General features: G+C 38.6%; 2 long non-coding RNA genes across 2 annotated transcripts; one reads left to right on the forward strand and one right to left on the reverse strand.

The window, feature by feature from the left end:
* Positions 1-3439: 3439 nt before the first annotated feature.
* Positions 3440-5485, reverse strand: LOC116534874. Its single transcript, XR_004261925.1, has 3 exons — positions 5442-5485; positions 5091-5202; positions 3440-4934 (listed from the first exon to the last, which is right to left on the reverse strand). It is a non-coding gene; the product is annotated as an uncharacterized LOC116534874 (long non-coding RNA).
* A 172-nt stretch (positions 5486-5657) lies between these two features.
* Positions 5658-19246, forward strand: LOC116534875. Its single transcript, XR_004261926.1, has 4 exons — positions 5658-5780; positions 15139-15254; positions 16291-16299; positions 18492-19246. It is a non-coding gene; the product is annotated as an uncharacterized LOC116534875 (long non-coding RNA).
* The last annotated feature ends 5493 nt before the right edge of the window (positions 19247-24739 follow it).

Consider the following 24739-nt stretch of genomic DNA (forward strand, 5'->3'; position numbering starts at 1 on the left):
ATCTAGCAGACCATGATGGCTTGAACAGACATTCATCAATCACTCTATCTCCCCAAACCTCCAGACGGACTGACTTGGAGCCATAACTGCTCCCTCTCTCATCCAATGCCATCTATACATTGATAATTTCCTAGTACATTTCACTTGATTAACCAAATAGCCATTTTTTAATACTTTCCTGTAGCAAATGCTGGAAAGAAAAGGAGGTTTTTCACCTGCTTGTTCTTCATGCTGAGATTTAAACTACCTACAATAATAAGCACAGCATTGGTATTGCTGCTAAGTAATTTGAAGTCACAAAGGTCAGTTTGTCCCCAGAATCAGGCTCCTGAGGTCCTAGGTATGGGGAGAAAGAAAAGAAGAATCCTGAAGAATCTTATCACTCAATGGAAAACTAACACTTAAAATATTTCTTAAAGGGTTTTGTGGTTTGGAAAATACTCATCGCCTGCATTGTCCTGATGATTCATGATCAATGGGATCATAATTTGTGAGTGTTGGTGTCATCTGCAGGAATACAACATCTTGTTACAAGGGTACCAGTTGTAAGCTTCAGAATTTAAACCTAGCATGTGGATTCTACTGCCTTACTCTGCTCTTCACGTCATGCTGGAGGAGAATAACTTGACTCAGGATGGATTGAGGAAGAGAAATGGAAGAGGGCTGAGAAAAATAGTGAAGATGGAAGATTTTGTGTCAAGCGCTTTCAGAATCTCTACTCCCAAGTGGTCCATTTTCTTGGATTACTATCCAGAGATAAGATGAGAATAAAGAATAATAAAAAAAAAAAAAACCTTCATATTTAATCAGTGTGAAACCCCACTACCTATTCAAATTCTAGTTTAGCTTCAAGACTTAGCACAGACTCCTAAATTTTCTTTCACCATTAGAGCTTTCAATCACTTACTTTTCCTTAGAAACTATGGAAAGGGATGGCAGACAACCCAGCATTTAATGACATCCTGCAGTTTACTCTTAGCTGTGCTTCATCAACAATGCTCAAACCTCTGCTATACAGAAAAATCAATCCACCAGAGTGGCTGAGTCTTCCAGATAGCTGATGGTTTTCTTTCTTAGGTTCAAACATTTTTAAGAGTGTAAATATTTTGACAAGAAGCACATTTATGGTATATCTCCTACGTCTCTGTCTTTTTAAACATCATATGTTAAGCACGTTTTTGCCATCCATTATTATACTGTCTCTTATTACTGGGTATCCTTGTGCTTACTGCCCTCATAGTCTGATGTGTATTGTCTTTTATCTGTTTGTTTTTCAAATTTCTCCTCGTATTGCAGAGGCTTTCAGCCATTACTATGCCTCCAATGGAAATCTTCTTTCTTTTTTTTTTCCTTCCCTCTGGCGTGATCTTGGTTCACTGCAACCTCCACTTCCTGTATTCAAGTAATTCTTCTGCCTCAGCCGCCTGAGTAGCTGGGATTACAGGCACACGCCACCATGCCCAGCTAATTTTGTATTTTTAGTAGAGATGGGGTTTCACCATGTTGGCCAGGCTGGCCTCAAACTCCTAAGCTCAAGTGATCTACCTCCTTAAGCCTTCCAAAGTTTTAATATTACAGGTGTGATCCTCTGTGCCAGCCACTAATTGGAATCTTCTATCACCTTCCAACTCACTGTTCCTAAAGCATCATTAACTGGGAAATCAGAAAATCATGACTGTTAAACCACAGGCAAAGTGTGAGTAAATAAGTCTCCAGTCAGAGCCAGAGGAACAATTCCATTATTTGGGATGATCAAAGGTTTGATCAATGATTGAATTCATGTCTTTTGACTGTTTTTAGTTGGAGAAATTTCCTGAATAGCTGAGCTCTGAATAGGGCAAATGTTTCTGGGGTAAAACCCATCAGGTAATGTTTTTACAGTATCCAACTCAGTGCCAAGGACACAGCAGACACTGAACAAGTTACTTGGTGACTACAGTGTCTTCAACTGCAAAAAGTGTCCAATAATGACCAACAGATTCTTTGCATTACCTGCTATTTTGATTGCCCTCAACATTTCAGTCAGTGATAAAAAAATGAACATAACATAGTTTTGTGGTTGTTATGGCATCTTTGTAAACTAACTTAAATTCTCTTTAGAACATGGGTATGTGTAAGCAAAAGTGTGGTTCAACTAACTTTGAATAAATAGTGTTGCCACACCCAAAGACACAATGGATTGAGTAACCTCTAAAATTAACTGTGCTTATAAAGAAAGACGGTCATTGTTAAACTTAAAAAAAATCTTTGAATGAGTGTGCATATTATACTTAAGATTGCTCTGGTTAACGTAAAGAACAACTGAGAAAAAGAATGAAACCAAAAATATAAAATGTTAATCAAAGCTTGCATCAAACAAACTCTGTGTCAGTTTTCAGGGTTCATCCTACTGTTTTATTTCAGCTCTTTATGGAGAGAATATTGAGGAAATATCAAGAAATGGCTCCAAAAAAGAAAAATAGATGAGAGAATAATTTTTCTTGTTCTAGCTTATCACATTATTGTATCAAGTGTAGGGTATCAGTGAGATTTGCAAATTATGCCACCCAGACAAACCAATACAGTGATGAGGATGGAGACTTCTGGCTCCTGTAACCTTTGCCCAACCTCCTCTGAACCTGCTTTTTAGTATTTTAGAAGAGTTGAGAGGAACTCTAGAAACTACAGGTTTGGGCATTTGAAGTCTATCATCTGGGAAGTCTTAATGACTACATGGTTAGACTATCATATTTTTGCCCCAAGGTACTAATTGACTCTCAAAGGTAGCATTCAGCATCCATTCCTACTGAGATCTCATTATGCATGTGTAATGTGAGTAAACAATGATATTCTATTAAATTACATTCCTCCCTTTAAATTAGCCTTAATACAGAAAGGGAGGAGACAGGGTGCTTATTCTTATGAGATCAAGTAATTAATTTTGTAGGTTCTATGAAATATTGAAGGAAATCATGCAAATGAATTTGCAAACAATTAGAACAGCAACTACTCAAATATGTGCATTTATGAAAAAAAGAGGTAAAGTGAATACAGATCAGTTCATTAGTCTTATAGAGTTTCTTAATCAGGGTAAGAGTGTTGTACACATGACTGAAGTGCTTAATAAAATTTTAGACAGATGTTTATTAATTGTTAGATGTTGACTTTTATTTTTAAAATCACTTTCAGAAATTCTAACATTGTGTTCAGTTAGCATTTTAGTCCAATCTGATACCTAGAAAAAATTGTGTTCATAACCATAATACTCCCCCCTCTTTCATTTATACAGGATTTAAGGGTTTTCAACTTACTTCATGATCCAGGGACATTAAAAGCACCTCAGTTAGAAAATGCTATCTTTTTAAAAAACAAAGCTTGAAACAAACATATTTTGTGGTTAAACATTCATTAACTAGAAAATGTAACCCACACAAAAAGCACAAACCCAGAGCATGTCAGATAATAAAGGTTTATTGTAGTATCTATTATTTAAAACTAGAAGCTAAATACATAAGGGCATCTCTCTGGTTTTGTACTTCAAATATTTATACACATACTTCCAAATGCTCCAGCATTAGCATTAGGGAAATATGATTTACAAGAGGAAGTATCTGCATAATGCTTCTGTCAAGTTCTGGGTACTTTCCCCACAATCATTTGAAATCACTTGAAATTAGCCTTATCAGCATCCAGCCTTGACCCTAGGACAGGATTTCTCCTCCTTAGCACTATGGACATTTTTGGACTGAATAATTCTTTGTTGTGGCCGTGGCTGTCCTGGGCATTTCAGGATGTTTAGCAGCATCTTTAGCCTCTACCCATTTGAAGCCACTAGCATTTCTATAGGTGCCAGTAGCGTGTCTCTAGACATTGCCAGATGTCCCTGGAAGAACAGAAATCTCTGATAAAAAATAATGACTAAAGATATGACATTAGAGATCTATGCCACAATAAAGAGAGCTCCAACATGTACAGTGACTGGTAGCTTATGGCATGGGGAGGGATGACAGAAAAATAAATTAAGACATGATTAAAAGATTCCTGAATTAAAGGAAAGAAAGACTTAATTGAGAATAGAAAGGCCTATCCAGATCCTGAAAAATCACCAAGATGTAATTTGGTAATAAACGTCAAGGATTAAAACAAAACAAAACAAAGATGCTACAAAGGAGAAAAACGTTCTGCCTCAGACTTAACCAAATAAATGCTATAAGATTAATAATAATAAAAAAAGTTCTGCTATTTGGATGAGTTACCAAAATAAGGCATGCTTCTTTGCTTAAGAGGTGGAGCCCGTGACACAGGAAGAGCCTGTGTCTTGTTAGACCACTGCTCAAACTCTGGACCACAAACTCAGGCACTGATGGGGTTTTTTTACTATTGCTGGTGGATACCCCCAGTGTATTCACTCATTAGAAGTTTTTGAATGCCTATTATGTACCAGGAGCATGTCAATTACCCCACTCTCTTACCAACAATGCTTTTATATATGGCCAGAGTATCCATTTTTATCTTCAATAAATTTTCATCTTTACTAAGCTTTTATCTTCACTTGTTAGGATTGAGCAGGCTTTTGTTGGTTAATTGGGCATTCCTGTTTCTTCTTATATATTGCCTCAGTGCACATTGCCTATTTTCCTACCATTTTCTTCATTTTTAAGCTGGACTGCAATTGCTGCTTGTGAACTGTCAGATGTGTTGAGAGAATGGGCTTCTCCAGAGTGTATTTTATCTTTTGAATTTGTTTCTGGTGTTTTGCTAACCGAAGCTTTTCATTTTAACGTGGTCAAATCCTTCAGACTTCCCCTTCACAGCCTCCGGGTATCTCATCTTCCTTGGAAAGGTCTTTACATCACTCTGGGACTATGATATTCTTATACTTTTAGTATTAACATGGCTGAACTGCAACTGACGACAGGTAATTGGATGCTTCTGACCCAGTGAGCAGAAGAACCCTGGGAAAAGGATGACATTTTTTCAAAGGGCTAAAAATGTAAAACACAAAGATTATACAGACCAAACAGCAGAAAACTGAAAATCGAAGGTCTATAAGGCAACGCTTCTTGCCTACGTATAATTTGTGAACTGATAGAAAGGACAAAGAAACATACCTTAAGGTCCGTGATCAGCTATGCTGCCTTATGGTATATTACACATGTGTGTACCCACGTGTATATATACAGCACTGGAAACCTAATGATGTAAATAAGCCTTTCTACATGCCTAGAAAGAGAAGGAACTCTGGCAAAGCCCATAATTCTTTCCAATTTGGCATATTTTAAGTACCCAATACCAATATCCCATGGTCTTCATAACCAACTGGGACTCTCACATTAAACTTTTATGATTCTGAAGTTTTATAACCATTCACTCTATTCCCTTATTTCTTCAATAGTCTAGAAAAAACGCAAAATAAGAGATTTTTATAAATGACCCCTCCTGATCTCAACCCCCTACCCTACCTCCCTGGATTAAGTTTCTTTTGATTGATGGAGTTTGGTTGTCTGGATTCTGCAAGCTCAGGTGCCCCAATTTATAGCCTGTCTCCAAGCCCCACCCACTGCTGAATGACAGGAGCATTGTGACGTTGAACCTAAAGGTCTCTATTGTGACGTATGCAGCTGGTACAAAATAATTTTTGCTTTCCCTCTTGAAGGTCTTGCATACTACTGGAGGCATACTAGATATTGAATATAATCATTATGATAATGGCTAAGATTTATTAAGCATGTGTTATGTGCTTTATGGTGCTAGGAACTTACCACGTATTTCCTAATTGAATCTTCACAAAACCTTATGAAGTAGGTAAAATTATTATATTATCACTCCCCAATTTAGAGTATAAGTTAACAGAAGTCCCAAATAAAAATGACTCAAAAAGACCTTCCCAAAAAAAGAGAGAGGACCCATTTTATCCATCGTAAGAAATTCTGTGATAGGTATATATGATAAACTTGGCTACCCCAAGCAATGAATGACACATGAAAAAACAGACTCTTGTCTGCAGCTTTTCAAAATGTGAATGATTAATAATGTTCGTTTCTTACTAAATGGCTTGGAAAAGCAGTGCCCCTTCATGAGGAGATAAGGTGTACATGGAAAAGAGCAGGGAGTGGAGTTAAAGGCAGGGTAAATCACTTTAACACTTGCAAATAAGAGAATTCACCAAGGAGAGCTTGGGGGCTGTTAAGATTTTCTCTAAGACAAGGCTCACCTTACGTCACCACTGGGTATTTCCTAAGACAGGGATTCCACCCATTCCATCTTTGGACAAGCAGTATCTGCCCCAGGGTAATAAAGAAGAGTGAGAGTGATGATCCCATCTCTAGGTTTTCGTATGGACTAGAAATAACTATTGTGACATAAGAGCTTGTGAAATTTAATTCCTTCAATATTATCACTGGTTGTTGTTCTTATACTGTGCTATTTTTTCCTATACAAAAAAACAGCAAGACACTCAAAAGAAACCATTTGCTGATTTTGAGAGGCAGTAGAAAGGGTCAGGTAAGTCATGCCTTCATTTTCTATTACTACATAATGAATGGCTGCAAACTTAACACCATAAATTCATTACCTCACAGGTTTTGTGGGTCAGGAGCTTGACATGTTTTAGCTGGGTACCCTCAAAGCTGAAAACAAGATTTTGGTCATTTACATCACCACCTGGAGACGAACAACATAAATGTCCACCACCAAGCTCCTCCAGATTGTTGGAAGAATTTATCTTCTTGTGACTGTATGACTGAGGTTCCAATTTTCTTGCTAGCTGTTGGCCAGGGACTGCTTTCAGCAGCTAGAGGCTGCTCTCAGGCCCTTGCCACTTGGCCCTTTGCACAGGTAGCTTAGTACGTGACTGTTTTATCCTTCAAGGCAAGCAGAATTTCTGTTTCTTTATTTATAAAGGTCCTGGCCTTTGAACAACTCACCTGATTAGATCAGGCCCTCCATGATAATCTTTCTTGTGATTAAATCAAGATCAACTTCTTTGGGACCTTAATTACATCTGCAGAATCCCTTCACCTTTGTCATAGTAGGCAACCTGATTATGAGAGTAAAGAATGTGAACACTAGTGGGGCAAGAATTGTCGAGACCATCTCAGAATTCTGCCTACCATGCCTGTAGACCCAGAACTCCATTAGGGATTAGAGGATGCACCATGAGAAAGCAACCCAAATCCTTGAGGAATGCTGAGAGAAGGCACAAGGACATAAGGGAGGAGGTAACCTGGATTGAGACGGAAGAAACTATGTTTGCCTATCAAAGGTGCCCCTGCTGTATCTGTAATGCTTTACTAGAAGCAGAAGGAGGAAGGAGCTGCAGAAAAAGTTGAATATTTATATTTTCCATACTAAGGTTGTCTTCTATATCTGGCCACTCATCCTAAGAAGAGGAACCACATCACTGGCTGAGCCCAGTCCAGGGAGGGCAGGTTATTTCATCTTGCATTGCAACCATGATCAACTGGTAGAGTCTGCATGCAATGTCACCCTGAAAAATATTCTGAGACTGTGTTGTGGTTCAGCAAGAAAGAGTATTGTGCTTGATGAGCTATGTCTTTCATGAACTCTGGATGGTGACTGAAGGTTTGTTGAACAGTTATTGGATATTCATCACTTAGACTGTACACATCACCTGAAGACATCTCAACAAATATTAAAACGATACAAAGTGCTTAGAAATATACACTGTATAGAAAAGAGACAGGCTTTATAAGATCGTTTTGAAGACTAAGCTCTGATTTTTTTTTTTTTATCTTGCTCAAATTTCTATCTAAGGAGTCTGGGGAGTCATGCCCTACAAACCATAAATTCTCATTAGATGGGTCTTATTTAACCCTGTATATCGTAATTTACTTTCCAATCTGACTCTGGCATAACAAAGAAGAAGGTCAAAATGTTTTACCCCAAAATATATTCCCTTGCCACACCTTGAAATCGCCCTGCAAAGTCTCTTGTGGGAAAAATCCACATTCTATAGAGAATTCCCTTTCTCCTTTGTTTTCTTTCCTTCCTTTTCAGATCCAGGAGACAATCAACTAAGAGCCAGGCACCCTTTTAGATCCAGTAAGAAACATTTTACAACTTGCTGTCTCTGAAGTCTGCTGTCTGAGAGCTTTCTCTGCACAATAAAAATTGATCTCCAAAATCCTTTATCTTAACCTCAACATTTCCTTTGATCTCAGATCTTCAGATAAACTCAACCAATTGTCAACCAGAAAATATTTAAATTTACCTATAGCCTAGAAGTCCCCACTTTGAGTTGTCCCGACTTTCTGAACAAAACCAATGTATTTCTTAAATGTATTTGACTGATGTCTCATGCCTCCCTAAAATATATAAAACCAAGCTGTACTCTGACCACCTTGGGCACATATTCTTAGGATATCCTGAGGGCTGTCACAGGCCATGGTCAGTCATCTTTGGCTCAGAATAAATCTCTAAAAATATTTGACAGAGTTTGAGTCTTTTTGTCAATAGTTTCTTTGCTTCCCATCCCCAAAACTGTCACTTTTTTTTTCTACTTAAAATCTCCTATTGGGAGGTTGTTTACTTACAGACCCAATCCATACGCAATTTCTTGGGAAATACCAGGTAAATGTAAGTTAGAATGTACAGACCTCAAGGAGTGATGAAGTCATAAAACAGAAACCCTTCAATTTGAAAATAGCTTTATAAGAGTGAACAGCCTACCAACTCACCATTATGCCACCAAAGCAATATGTAAATATGTATCTTATTTTCCAATGCTTCTTAGAAGCCACAGAAAGAAGGAGATGTCCATATTAAAGAAAGGATTGATTGAATGACTTCCTGAAGAGTCGGATGAGCCACATCCCATTTAGAAGATAGAGAAATTCAGGATCATGTCTGAGTCTCTAGGCTCCACCAGACCTTCTCATTTTGACCAGAGAAAGTCTCCTCAGCATTTTAATATTGGGAACATTTGCAGTCTTTATTGGAGCCATTTCTGCTTTCCCATTCTTGGGGCTTGGCAAGAAGAAGTCACCTCATTTTTACAACTTCATGGCATTTTCCCAATCATGAAAATGCCATCATGTTTGTCACTCATACAACAAACAAAGGCAAGAAAGCAATTCCGTCTGCAGAGTAGTGCCATATGAAGCTAGATTAAAATGCTAATGGGTGAGCATGACACAGAGAAAACAGCGCACTGCTGAGGGCTAAAGAAACATGGTTTTCATCCAGAAAGGCCTTTTGCACCACAGCCTGTTCTACTCAGCTCTGTCTGAGGGGCTGGGGACAATGAAAGTAAGGCAGAAGTGGAAACCAAACTTTTATGCCTCCTAGTCCCAGTTATTATTGCTCCTTTCAACACTTTGGCTTGGTTTTTCTTGGAACGAGGTTATGTAAAGCCTGAAGAAACAGCCCCTGGCAATGCTTTCTCACAGAAATTTTCCCCCTTTTATTTCTTCCCCATCCAACCCTTTATGTAATGGAACTACTTTTGTATAGACAATAGTATGCAATTTTCTTTCGGAACTGAGCGAGGAAAGAACGCACCAAGATGAACACAGGAGCAAAACTAAACATGTACCCTTAAAATACTAAGCAGAAAGCATGTATCTGATATCCTCATCACTCCTGAGCCAAATTATTTAGTCTATAGGTATTAGATGCATCAGGACAGTTCTTCTAATCCCTGTGCTATTTATCAAATTTAGCAGCAATATATTGGTGAATTAATTTCAAAGATCTTTGGGAGAAAACAGAATTGAATCCAGTGAATTTAGGGATGAATAATATCCCTGAAATTTGGAAATAAAATGTGTTTTCATTAAGGAATTGCTTCAGAAATGAAGTAAAAGAAGATACATAAATTCCAAGCATCTCTCTTAACAGAAAGACTTGAGAAACATGTTTAAAGACACATATTAATTATCTACAGCTATTCTAAAAACAACAAACAAAATGCCTGTACATTATGCCATTGTGTGTTTATTGAGTAAGCCCAAGCCCTTAGTGTGCATTGATTCCTTGGTTGCCATGGCAGAGGGAGTGGTTTCTGTAATATGACAACAGTTGCCATATGTTCAGCTTCAAGTCAAGTGATTCCATCACAAAAAGAGAAGAGAGCAGAAGGAGCTGTGCAGCCCCACCTATTCCAAGGATCCTATTAGCAACAAGTTATCATATGAGCCTCTGTTCTGGGCCTGACAGTGAACACATGCCATAGCCATGTCCTTTATTCAAACATATTTGCAAAGGATTTTTATATGGTAGCCACTACTCCAGTATCCCAATCAGCATCTAACCCAAATACAGTCCTCTATAAGTTAAAACATGGCCTACGAAGTGATTTTTAAAAGATTTGTAGTCAAGAAGAGACACATTCTTTGGGGAGGATCGGGCAACTGGAACCACCAATGACCTTTCTTAGAGACTGGAACTTGAGACACAGAGAGGGAATGTATGGATTCTAAGATCACCGATAGAATCAAGAAGTGTTTACTTGTAGGAGATAAATCCTGAAAGAGTTCTAGAATTTGACAGTGTCTGGACCATTTGAAGCAGCATCTCAGAGGGTGAGTTGGGTATATTCTTGCCCAACTCTCTCTCCCCATAAATAATTCTGGGCTGAGTGTTTCATGGTCTGACTCATTGTGACTGTCATGTATGTGGTTATGTTGCCAATTAGGACGCCAGTGTTCCCACTGTCAGAGCACTAATGAGTGTTTCTTGAATCCAAGAGATTACTTTTTGGTATTCTTCCAAGGTCCTGTGAATAAGTTGGCTATTCACTGATAGAGAAATTTATTTTTTTCTGGAACTCTATGGTATGCATTATTAAATCCCTGCTACAGCAATCTAAATGGTCCTTGAAGGAGTCAGAGCCCTTCCAACTACAAGCAAAGGACTTTTGATGTTGAGATATGACCCTAATGGTAGTCTTCAGTAATCCTTATTTTTTTCACTATGGAAATATATAAGAATATCCAAACCAGCAGACTTAAGCTAGGCAATGTACACCATTCATGGTTTTGTCTTTATCATGGTTATATTGTGTAAAAGTTGCAGATGGCAATGCTGAGTACTTTGTACATATACACAATAATAGGGCTGTCATTCTTTTATCAAATCACCAAGTCAACCAGACAGCCCACTCCACATATGGGCAAAGGGCTTGAAGAGACACGTCACCAAAGAATTCCCAGCAGTCAAAATGTGTTTAATCTCATCCACATCCAGAAAAATGCAAATTAAAACTATAATAGGATACCACAATGCACTCACCAGATTGGTTCAAATTTAAAATTTCAGCAATATCAAGTATTAATGAAGATGTGAGACACCCAGAACTCTCTTATGCTGCTGGGAGGAACTAAAGCTGCTGCCACCACTTTGGAAAATAGTTGGGTATTATCCAATAAAACAAAAGAAATGCAAAAATTATTACCTAACAGTTACACTCCAAGATATGCGTACAATTGTGTATATACACCAATGAGGATGCTCCCAGCACCATAGCTTGTAATAGACACAGACAGAAATTTCCCAAGTGCCTGTCAATATTATTGACAATTCATCCAAAAATTCATTTATCATCATTGAAAATGAACAAACTCCAGTTACACTTAAGAATATAGTAAACTTATTCTTACACTTAAGAATACAGTATACACTACAGTAAAATATAGGGTAGGGAGAGAGTTGCTATTAAAAAGTAGGCGAGTAGTGGCCATGCAGATTTTTATGTTATGTGTACATATAAATACATGTCTAGATTTCCTTTTGTTTGGCCTGGTGACAGTATCTGAATTGTCTGCCATAATGAATGAAGTATTGAACATCTAACTGTTCTTCTCAACCACATTGTAAGCTCTTGAAGAAGAAATATATATATATGTGTGTGTAGATATATATATATATATATATATATATTTCAATTTATTCTCCAGTAAGTTATATTTCCAAGTTTAAAAAAAAGTTGAAAGAAAAATCAGTATCCAACAGGGACCTTAAGTAGAAAGAAACAATTGCTTTTGTGAAAACTTTACCAAAAATATGGAATATAATTCCAGTAAATCTCAGTAGACACATAGGAATGTAGTTTTCATTTATCTATTCCAACCCTTATTGGAACTGCTTGTTTGTCTATCTAACAATTCTTTGCGATAATGAGTGTAAGAGATACATGTAAGAAAAATTGACCGAAAGACAGTTCAGAGAGCTAAGGTTGTTTAGACGGGTAAAGAAGGAGAGAAACATTATTGTATTCTTTTTCTGTGAAGGGGCGGTAACTCGAGAGTAGAGGATCCTCATCAAACCATGTGCTTCCTCTGATGAACTCTTGTTATGATAATTATTATCACTCCAGGGATGTTGATAATTATATTTAGACAGCTTTTAAAGCAATATTGTATAATATTTTCCTCATTTAACACCAGCATCAGAGCTGATGAATACTTAGAAGAAATGCAGGGCTGCAGGTTTGTCCACAAAGTGTTCCCATCAACCGTGTAAGTGAGTTTGATAATGTATACATTATATTAGGGGGGAAACATGCTCTTTTGGAAAGGACCGATTCTGGGTGCATAATCAGTTCCCATTGAATTTAAATGACTTTTGGTCCTACACCAATGCTGATAAAATACTTTCAAATGTACAGAATATTAACCAAATGTTTATATTAAACAACTCCTTTCAGGTGAAAATGCGCTCGGCGAAGCGTAGCTCCCTGGAGCAAGTTAGTGAATATTAATGTTTAGCACATCATAAGGCTCTACAAGTCCTCCAATGTTGAAGGCCAAGGGGGAGATAAAACAGCAAGGTTGGTGGATGGGCCCTGACAGGGGAAGGTACAATCACATTGGACATAACCTCACTGAGATGGAAATGGAGCTTGAAATACATGCAACTGGGGCTGCCAGGAACTAGGAAGCAGATATGGACTGAGAGGGAGGGTACCAGGCTCTCCTGCATGTTCCCAACTCAGTCCCCCTGCAGACCTAGGCTGGTCTCAGACCTGCCCAGGGTCCCATCAGCAGAGAGATTAATAGGGCATGCTTCATAATTAATATCAGCCAATTGCCAGTTAATCACGGGCCTCAATTTCGGGTAAGTGAAGGCTGCTTATCACGAGAAGCATTGGTACTTACATTAAGTGCTACGGTATTTCAAATCTGCCAATGCACACCAGCCATTTCCAATTATCATGGTTTATCTGCCGGTTTCAGGAAATCATATAAATATGCAACTCACCCTGCACATACACATATTTCAGGGCGGAGACAGCTTTTTTCAACCAGGCTGAAGGTCAAATGAACATTCTTTGCATACCTCTTGGAGGGTAAAAGGCCAGACTGGGAAACATGAGACCCAGGGACAATGCCCAGCTCAGAATAGGACATCCGTGGTTTTTGACTAAGCTACCCCCAATCTGCACTTCTGTTCCTCCATCCATAAAATGACGATATTAATATTTCAGGTAGCCAGGGTGAAGTGCTTTGAGTAGCTTGGAAGACCCATGTTAAATAAGTGTATGATATTATTTTTTTTAGTCTTGTGTTAACAATACTTTAGAATTCAGTGCATATTCAACATTTTGTTGTTGTGATTGTAGTCTAATTTTATATTTTAGTGGCTGCTTTTAAAATTAGTAAGGTTAAATCTTATCAGATTTATTAAAGTTCCAAATGAATAATGACAAAGGGAAACCAATGTTATTATTCCCATTTTACAGATAAAAGAATGTCAGGCCTGAAAAATCTCTCTCTAGAAGATTTTATATGCATCCTATAGCCTCTGGAATGGCTCTCATATAAATCATCCTAAAATATTTATTGTTTCTACTTGTCAAAAGCTATTTTCAGAAAAGCAGAGTAAAGAATTTTCCCTAAAATTCAATTCGAATGTCTCTACTTGTATCTCATATCTGGTTTCTTTGTTTTTGTTGTTGTTGTTGTTATTGTTGTCTGTTTGTTTGAGACTGAGTCTCACTCTATAGCCCAGGCTGGAGTATAATGGCATGATCTTGGCTCACTGCAACTTCCACCTCCCAGGTTCAAGTGACCCTCCTTCTGAGTAACTGAGATTATAGGCACCCACCACTACACCTGGCTAATTTTTGAATTTTTGTAGAGAAGGGTTTTCACCATGTTGGCCAGGTTGGTCTCGAACTCCTGATCTCAGTTGATCTGTCTGCCTCAGCCTCCAAAGTGCTGGGAGTAGAGGCATGAGCCATCAGCCTTCCTCATATCTGTTGAAGACTCATAAACTTGCAGATCCTGACATCATAGGACACTGTCAAACAGTAGCTATGCTTAACACGTGAAATGACCGTTAGTACCTAGAGAAGGTAAGTGACCAGTTCAAAATCAACACAGCTAGGACCTGAGCCAGGATTACAACCTGCATTCAAGTGCCTTCCTTACGATGTTAAAATTCCTTACTATGTTAAACCCCATGGCGCTTGTTCTCAATCAAGAATCCACCCTGCCTTCATGCTTTGCTTGGTTGCAAGGCAGACACAGGACAACCTTCAGAAAATTCTGACTGAGTAGCAATGTGAAAGCTGGAGTAGAAAAACAAATGAGTGTAAGATTCTCCTTCTTCTTCAAGAGCTTACAATTTGGTTGAGAAGAAAGTTAGGTGTTCAATAGTTCATTCACTAGGGAAGACATTACAAATACTGTCACCAGGTCAAATAAAGTAAAATCCAAACATGTGGAAGTGGACTAGTGATTTCCAATGTATGTTTTGAAAAACAATCCCACAAGATTGGCCATGCATAAGTAAGTAAATAAGTAAAAGTATAAATATTTTTTATGATTAATTAAGTTTGAGGCATGATACATGTTGTAGAGTCACAAGACACAAATGCATTCAAGTGCTCTGAGATGTCCCACAGTAAAGGAACCTATTGAATAATTTCCAGTTTTGTGTTTTTGGGACTCATAAAGCCTTTTCAAGGCTTTCAATTGACTTGGCCTTTTCTTACTTCATCTGTGGAATTCTAACCTCTAACAGCACTTATAAGTGCTCTAGTTTACATGCTTCATGTCCTGGTCATTTTAAATCATTGGCTCTTAATACAGTGTCTGGCCTGTGGCTCCTTGCATCTACTTGCATATGAATACATAGCCTGCTTGGTGCTATGAGTGAGTACAGGTTCACTAAGCCATGTTCTCTGTCCTCTAGGGCAGCTCTCTCAAATGTTAGTGTCTATGTGAATCCACCTTGGGATATTAGTAAAATGAGTTTGTGATGCAGAAGACCTGAGGAAGCACCTGAAATTCTGATGTTCTATCTCCCAGGTAAAACAAATACTCCCAGCCTCAGGTTCACACTTTAAGGCCACAGTAGATATGAGTAATTTGGTTACAGTATAAGGTATATGAAGAAAGTAAAGTTTAACTAAAATGTTCTCTCACTCTAGCAAGAGACGCACACCATGAAAAGATGTAACACTTGTAACCATAGTTCAAGAACACAGTTCTGAGGGAAGATCAGGGCAGATGTGATTTATTCTGCCTGGGCAGGTAGGAAAACAGTGGAGGAGTATCTTGAAAATGTCATGGGATGGGTGATTTGAGATGAGCTTTGAACAGTGACTGGCATTTTGTCCGGCAAAAGAAGGAAGGACTTATGGAGTTAGTCAACAGCGTGAACTAAGTGGCAGAGCAAACACCACGTACTACACGTTCAAGAAGCAGTGAGGCAGGAGCACATAGTACTTAGGAAGTCAAGGAATCAAGTGTAGAAGGGATATTGGATTGAACTGTATTATGGTTTGGATGTTTGTCCCCTCCAAATATCACATTGAAATTTGATCCCCAGTGTTGGAGATGGGACCTAATGGGAGGTGTTTGGGCCATGGGGGTGGATCCCTCATTAATGACTTGGTGTGGGTCCTGTGGTAATGAGTGAATCCTTACTCCATTATTTCCTGAGAGAGCTGGGTGTTTATAAGGGCATGGCATCCCTTTCCTCTCTCTCTTGCTCCCTCTCTCACCGTGTGACACATGTGGCGTCTCTTCCCCCTCTACCATGATTGGAAACTTCCCAAGGTCCTCACCAGAAGCATATGCTGGTGCCTTGCTTCTAATACAGCCATGCAGAACCATTTTTCTTTATAAATTACCCAGCCTTGGGCCAAGAATGGTAGCTCACTTCTGTAATTGCAGCACTTTGGGAGGCTGAGGCAGGCAAATCGCAAGGTCAGGAGTTTGAGACCAGCCTAGCCAATATGGTGAAACCCTGTCTCTACCAAAAATACAAAAAATTAGCTGGGCGGGTGCCTGTAATCCCAGCTACTGGGAAGGCTGAGGCAGGAGAATCACCTGAACCCAGGAGGAGGAGGTGGCAGTGAGCCCAGATTGCACCACTGCACTCCAGCCCCTCCATCTTAAAAAAAAAAAAAAAAAATCCAGCCTCAGGTATTCTTTTATGGCAACACAGAATGAGCTAAGACAGCATTGCATTTTAAAAGTCCAAATGTTTAATGTTGGGATTCCAGAAATAATAAACTGGCAGGAAAGAAACTTTGATAGGTGGGTAGAAAGCTTCTTACTGCCCTTTCATGAAGCCATGTGGCCTGCATGGACACTATCTGCTCCTGGATTCAGCCCTGCTTTCAAATTTTAATGGGATGTCAGCGAGGTTTTCAAAATGATTGATAAGGCATAATCAACCCCTTTCCCTGGTTGAAGATTATGCTGTTTTTAAAAAGCACTTAGCATTTCAAGGGTTGTTTTATAGGCATCTGCACAAACCTATGAAGCAACAAACTTTATTTAGCAGTTATCGACAGACTACTACTGCTTACAGGGTTGTATTCTTCCATTCTGGTTCAGATTTTAGCCCAGCTGTTCTGGGATCTTTAATTTCAGAAACTGGAAAACCAGGGCTATTAATAGAGCCAGGCAGCTAATTTAAATCTGATAATGTGCTGACACTTGGCTGCATACTTCAGCACAGATGCCCGTGTGTACAATGTGTATTTATTTCTGTACAAATGTGTACATGCATATGTATAAATAACAGCAAATACTATGAAATCAACACTTATTATTTAACGGGGCCACCTGGGAGTTATCCTGTGTCTCATAAATAGAACACTCTTTGACATGTACAAATCATCTACAAGGCGACTGAAGCCTGCAGGTTTAAGGGTCAGAGTTATAAGTGGAAGGATTACAGATACACACAGTACTTCTGGATGGAAGAGAGACCCATAGAAGACCAGAACATTTTAGCTAAACTTTACTTTCTTCATATACCTTATACTGTCACCAGATTACTCACTATTGTCCATACATATTTTACAGTTTCCTTCATCTTGCTTATGTTATTCTCTCTGTGAATTAGATAAGAGTCTGGGCTTTAAAATTAGCTTTGGGTTCAAGTTCCAGTTTTGCCAAATTCCAGCTATGCGATTTGGAGCAAATTACTTACTAAATCAAGCCTGGCCTCTCATCTGTATAATGGAGACAGTCAATTTACTTACATCAAAGGGCTTTTATGAGGATCGAATGAGATAATGCAAGTGAACAGCCAGCATAATGTACAAATCTGATTCATGGTGACAGAAATCAGAATATTTGTCTGGAGTGAAGGGTCACGGGGCGTCACTTGGATAGGGACATATGGAAACTAAAGCGATAAATATTTTGTATATCTTAACGGGGGTGGTGGTTACGTAGGTGTATCCCTATGTATACAGAGGTATGATGATGATGGTGGTGGTTATTATATTCTCTCATCCCCATATCTAAGTGCTATTTAGTTTTCCAAATTCAGCTCAGGAGCCATTTTTCCACGTGACTTTCACAGTCTTCCTAATCAGAAGAGATCTTTTTTCCTTTGAATTTATTCTTACTCTTTGCATTTCTAAGATACAGTCTTCCTGGTGTTAAGATTTAGCTCATTGTAGATGTCTCTCACCTCCACTAGCTTGTTAGTTCTTTGATGAGGTGTCTCTGTGTGGTCTTGGAATCCTGCACAGTATCTAGCAGAGATCTATTTACTCTTTATCCTTCCATTAAATCATTGTGGAAAGGGTGAATTCAGTGTAACCCTACATAGAACTGCCTTGAACTCCATTCTAGTACCTCAATACATCCAAAATCCTCTCCTGGGTTTCCATAAGCACAGTTTCCTCCTGGCATTGGCTATGATTTCCATGTATGTTGACTCTGTTACCTTCATCCACACATAAAATTCTATGTGACTTTTTATAATTTACATAGGCCACATATTCACCTTAGACATATATGTGAGAAATAGACTTTACTGAAGAGGTGGGGAGCGGGGTTGCAAAGAGGTGGGACTCACGCCACAGCAATTCCAAGAGCTATGAGCAAAGCCAGCCTGTTCTCACAAGTCTCCTAGCCCCACTGCCACCAGAGCCTTTATCCAGCTCTCCAGCTTCGTGCTGCGCCCAGATTTCCACCATCACCATGTCTCTTCTCTGCTCCTCCTTGTCTTTTGTCCTCCCTCTCAGGAGCAGAAACAAATACCTCTCTTTGATGCAGCTACTTTCTTTGACGCAGCTCAGCCATTATCTTGTCTTTACCGAAGTCCTAGGCACTCCCATGCCCTCAGAGCCTCATTTTGAACCCAAGGACTTAGGGATGCTATTTTCTTACATCAAGCAGCTTCCTCCCAGCAAAAGAATTCTGGTGACAGTAGTGAAGATAATTTTCATTCCTGCTTACGGAATGACCAAACAACAGCAAAGAGGAGGAGAAGAATGAAATAATGACAACCGAAGGAAAAGACTGATGACTCCTTAAGAATGGATCTTCATAAGGGAATGAGGGCTGAGGGGTCCATTTCCTAAACTACTCACCTTATTGACTTCCTACAGCAACACCATACAGAAAGCTCCACCTTGAGGGGAAGATGTGAGAATCCTGAAGTGGCAAAATATTGGGTGATGACAGCCTTTGAGGTTGTGAGAGTAAAACAGAAGCAAATAAAGTATCATTTTTACCCTGTGAAGAAAGTTCCCTTTTAAGACTTTTGTAAATGATTAATATTTCCATTATGTTCCAGGAAAAAAAAAAGATTTGTGTTTGACTGAAAAAAGAATGTGTAGAACAGATGAGAAGGAAGAGATAGTCTAGCCACATCCAAGAGACCTGTAAATTGGGTACAGTGGTGTGAATGGTGTAACCAGTTATAAAAGAATGCTACCTGGGGAAGTCTTTGCTGTCTTCCTGAAACAGAGGAGGCGATAACCATCCCTTGGAAGCGTCCACTTCTATTGAAGATTGGGTGAATAAATCTGTGCCTACTGCAACTCCAGTCATTCCAAATTGGTCTGTACCCATTTAATTTATTAAGTCTTTAATACATAATATTGAGTACATACCATGTTCTTGACACTGAGTACAATGGAGAATGCAGTCAGGAAATGAGGCAAACTTAAAGACCAGAGGCTGTCAACCTTGACAGCATATTAGAATTATCTGGGGAAATTTTATGACCTTGATTCCTAAGTCATACTTAAGGTCAATTAGTCAGAAGCTGGGGATGGTACCTAGCCACAAGTAGTTTTTTTAATTGCAACTCAGTACTGAAAAAAAAATCAAAAACATGGGGACAAGTTAAGAGATGACTACATAGCCATTCACTGTCATGATCGAAGATTGTTTAACATGCCTGCCCAAAGACTACCTAATTCTTTACAGGAACGTACCTTTGTTTATTTTACTATTTACTAGGATATTTACTTAGGATATTACACAACTCCGTAAAAGCAGATGTTGCCTTGTAGAACAAACAGAGGCCCAAGCTTATTCAAATAGAATAGAGCTTGTGTTTCTGTAATTCTAACAAGTTCTCAGGTGACTCTGACATGTGCTGAAGTTTGACAACTATTATAAAAGTCTGATACATGCAATGCAAAAGATTCTTGTACGCTAACAATGCAAATACTTTTTTCACTAGCTGAGATGCAAATAATTTCTGTCTAATTCCAAGATTACAGGGTTTTCTTCTCCATAAAATATTAATCAATTTTGTAACTCACCTAGCAATCTTATTCCAGCATTCTTTCAGGATCTATGTCTACTTGGTCTTTCTAGTTCTCTGTGAACCAGTTGAAACTTATCCTGCTGGCTCCCTCCTTAAATGAATTAAATAACTCTTTGGCAAGTACTCACTATACATTTGTATGAGAGTCAAGCTTTCAACTTGTGAAAATTATACTTTGACACCAGGTGATACCAATATGCATCCAAGATTGAGATTCACCGCTCTAGAGAGAAGCCAAAATTCCTGGAAGGCATCCAAAGAGAAACCACTGTTTTCTCTATCCCAGGCAGAATCATGTAATTATTCTTGAAAACTTTTACAAGTCCCATCTGATAACAATAAAAATTAATATTTACTGAGTGCTTACTAGTGCCAAGCACTATTCTAAGAACTTTACATCCATGATTAAGTCTTTAGTCACTACACAACCCTGTAAACGAAGCTCTCTCATCTGCATACCAATTTCATAGATGAGAGAACTGAGGCTCAAAAGTTTAAGCAACTTGTCTATATTGACACTGCTGCTAAGTGACAGAGCTGCGGTTTACACCCAGGAAGTACTGCCTGCGCCCTTCAGGGCTAAGCCATACTATGCTTCAGGGATTGAGAAGATCTACCTTTAGAGTTATTTATCCAGATTCATGGACACTTGCAACTGGATACCTGAGTTAATGAAACATTCAAAGCCAGCCAAAATTTTATACTCTTTTTTTGTCTTTTTTTTACTTAGATTTTTATATTTTTCATTTTTATGGATACATAGTAGATGTATATATTTATGGGGTACATAATTATTTTGATACAGGCATACAGCATATAGTAATTATGTCAGGGTAAATGGGATATCCATCACCTCAATCATTTATTATTTGTTTGGGTTACAAATGATCCCATTATACTCTTTCTGTTACGTTAAAATATGCAATAAATTATTGTTGACTGTAGTCACCTTGTGCTATCGGATACTAGGTCTCATTCATTCTATCTATGTTTCTGCGCACATTAGCCATTCCTACTTTTTCCTCCTCTCCCTGCTCCCCTTCCCAGCCTCTGGTAGCCATCATTCTACCCTCTATCTCTGAGGGTTCAACTAACATTTATTTTAACAAAAATTTATACTCAAAGTTGGTTTCTTTGGCAGGGCTACCACATATCCACTTATTCTTTATCCACCCCTCATATTAGGAATCATCTTCATTAGGAAAAGTGACTAACAGCCTCACATGAGAGTTTGTAAAACCATTGGAATGTAGGTCCAATAGAAACCCTGACTGGTATCCAAGAGGAGACACTCAACGCCGTTAGAATTTGAAACTCTTGTCCTGTAGTTCTCTAGATTCCCAAAGTGCAAAAATAAAAACTTATAAATAAAAGAGAGAAATATTTTAAATTTCTTCCTAATTTAAACTCATACCCAAATTGACATTTGGGCAGGTCCATCAAAAAGCACTTGGGGAGAAATCATCTGTTCATGAAGTGCTTTTTATACCATGAGCAAAGGTCTGGATTGTAAGTAATATTGGCAAGAACAAGCTATAAGTTAAGATGCAAATCCAAATCGAGTGTGCGGTGTTCTGGCTTCAAGCCTGGTAATTGAATTTCCAGTTTATTATCCTCAATGTTTTTTAATGTGAGTTTGCAATTCAAGGCAAAATGGAAAGCTGCTCCTCCAAAGCTTTGCCCTGAAGCACTTCCCGGAACAATTTCTTTTCAGAGTCAAGAAATGGTTTTGGGTCAGGAGTGCACTTTAACTTTTCCAAACTCTAGAAAATTCTATTCTGGGGAGGCACTAAGCCATGGGTCCACTGAAGGATACTAATCTGAAGACCAGGGATTCTGGAGTCCGAACCTGGCACTGGAGCTTATTATAATAATGGAAAAGCTAAATGTTGTGAGCTGGTTAAGAAGCCATGTCTCAGCTGAGAGTTCCATGCAACATGGGCTGACACTCAGGGCCATAGAAGGTACGTGGGGAATGTTTCAAATGAAATCTGTTGCTTCAGCATATAGACTTGGTTACCCTGAACGTCCTGAGCCTTTTGGCTATAACAGCTAAGCCATACTGGGAGCACATTCACATTTCTTTTGCCTAAAACTAGCCCTGAACAAGGCTGAGGGACTATCTCTTGAAATAGTCTTCTTAAAGAAGAAAGAGATTTAAAGATGTTAGCTATCTTAATTGTAATAATAATTATGTTAATAATAATAACAAAAACAATAGCTATAAACATAACTTAATGAGGGTTTCCCATGTTGCAAGCTGTATGTGCCTTTATGCATTATTGATTATGCATTATTGTTATTCATTATTTATTTTATAATTTCACTCTCATAATAGGCTTAAAAGGTAGGTATTGCCCTCAATTTTATACAGCGAACCTGAAGTTTGGAGAGTTCAAGTAATTTTCCCCAGGTGACAGAACTAGAATGGGGCTTGGCCAGGATGCAAACCCAACTTTTTCTGCTCTGGAGCTTCTACCCTTTATTACTAGGCTAAGGGCACAAAATTCTCTAGTATCTTCTCCTCTTTAGACTGTCTACTTCCATCTTTCTTTGAACATTATTTCTATATTTGTGTTTGTGTGTGTGTGTGTTGAATGTGTGTATAGAGGAGAATGTAAAGACAAAAGGAAAACCTCCCATAAGCCTATTCCCCATCCATGTACATGGCATGATGGCATGAAAATCCAAGAGTAGGCTAGCATAAGATGAAAATTAAAAGCTTTCCCCAAGCTCTGCCCCAAAGGTAACCACTTGTATATTTCCTATGTACCCTACCAAAAAAAGTATTATACTTTCTTATATATACCTATACATAGATATGATTTTTAACAATCATTTAATATTTCATTAATTTATTTAACCAGTTCTCACATATGTTCATTTAAATTGTATCTTTTTGATATTTAAAATCTTGAGTACAATAAACACTCATATATATAGTTTGGTGATGGAATATACATTTTTTAAAAACTTCTGTCTTTATTCCCTCTAAAAGCGTTGTGTTAATCACTCTCCCACTTTCAGACCATGAGTAGTCCTCTTTACTGTAACCATTTACCTTCATCTCCATGCCACCTGATTCTCCCACCAAGGTTATGAAGTAAGTAGAGTAGGGATGTTGGTATGATTTGGATTTGTATCCTCACCCAAATCTCATGTCAATTTGTAATCCACAATATTGGAGGAGGGGGCTGGTGGGAGGTGATTGGATCATGAGGGTAGACTTCCCCCTTGCTGTTTTTGTGACAGTGAGTGAGTTCTCATGAGATCTGGGTGTTTAAAAGTGTGTAGCACCTCCCCATTCCCTCTCTTCCTCTTGCTCTGGCCATGAGAAAACATGATTCCTTCCTTTTCACCTTCTGCCATGATTGCAAGTTTCCTAAGGCCTCCCCAGCCATGCTTCCTGTACAGCCTGTGGAATCATACCACAATTAAACCTCTTTTCTTTATAAATCATCCAGCCTCAGGTACTTCTTTATAACAGTGTATGAACAGGCTAATACAGATATAATTCCTGTTTGTAGCATGAGTCAAGGCTAGAACCCAGATGTTCAAAGTACAGAACCCTTTCTTTAAACAAATTATACTTTAAAGCCTCAAAGATAAATAAAATGTCAATACCCTCTGTTTTTGCCCTTGACAGATGAAGAGAACAAATATAACTGAGCTTTGTGGTTCAGTGCTCTGGGATAAGAACTTTAACCAAGTTTAAAACCCACTAAAATACCACTTATTTAGAGTTTGGGATTGATCCATGACCTTCTATTGTTCAAAGGCATTTTCCTTTGTAATAATTCCATGGAAAGAAAAACGACTTGAACGTTGCATTTATTAAAAAGCCCAAAGGCATTTGAACATCAATTTACATTTTTCTTTTTTATAGGAAAAAAAGTAGTTAAGTGTAAATGAATGTCAAACATGTGGTTTACATTTTATTTGAGATGCATGCGAGCTTTAAAAACTAATGAAAATGCTTTAGAAAGAACACATTCCACAATATGGTAAGTTCCAGATATGTAGGAAATTTGGAGCAAGTCGACATGGCAGGTTGGGTCTTACATAAGTCCTGCAGAGAAAACAGAGGAGATCTTCAGTTCTCTCACATGAGATTTCGAAGAATGGAATGTCAGGTCTCTGGACGCAGGTTTCACCCAAGTGTAGGCCTATGATTTGAGGGGCTGGGAGACATTCCATAGTCAAGGAAGCTGTTACAATTACTCCTCAACCATTTAATGAACACCTATTCTGCGCCAAAAATAAGAGATGAGGAGACAAATAAAATACACTGTTTTCAAGGCCTTGAATTCCTAGTAATGAAACCAGATATGGAAAGAGACAAACAACAATGAAACGTGTTAGTGAAGTATAACACAGTGTCAGGGTAGTACAAAGACGGGCATTCACACTTGTGAGGGTGGTGAGGGAAGATGTCCTAATCCTTTAGGAGACCTGGAGAATGAGTAGAAGTAGCTGAGCAGAGTTTGCCAAGGACACTGCAGCATGGAGACTAGCACGCACAGACCAGAGGCATGGGAAGCTTGGCACTGCAGGGAATGCTAGTACAGCCATCCTCCTCATCCATGAGTTTGCTCTCAGTGATCTGTTACCTGGGGTCAACTGTGGTCCGAAAGCGCTAAACGGAAAGTTCCAGAAATAAGCAATTCATAAGTTTTGAATTGTGCACCATTCTATGTAGTGTGATGAAGTCTCACACCATCCCATTTTGTTCCATTCAGAACATGAATCATTCCTTCGT

The sequence above is a fragment of the Sapajus apella genome, unplaced genomic scaffold, assembly GCF_009761245.1.
Source record: "Sapajus apella isolate SASKATOON/1434 unplaced genomic scaffold, GSC_monkey_1.0 scaffold90, whole genome shotgun sequence".
In the NCBI taxonomy this organism is placed as follows: domain Eukaryota; kingdom Metazoa; phylum Chordata; class Mammalia; order Primates; family Cebidae; genus Sapajus; species Sapajus apella.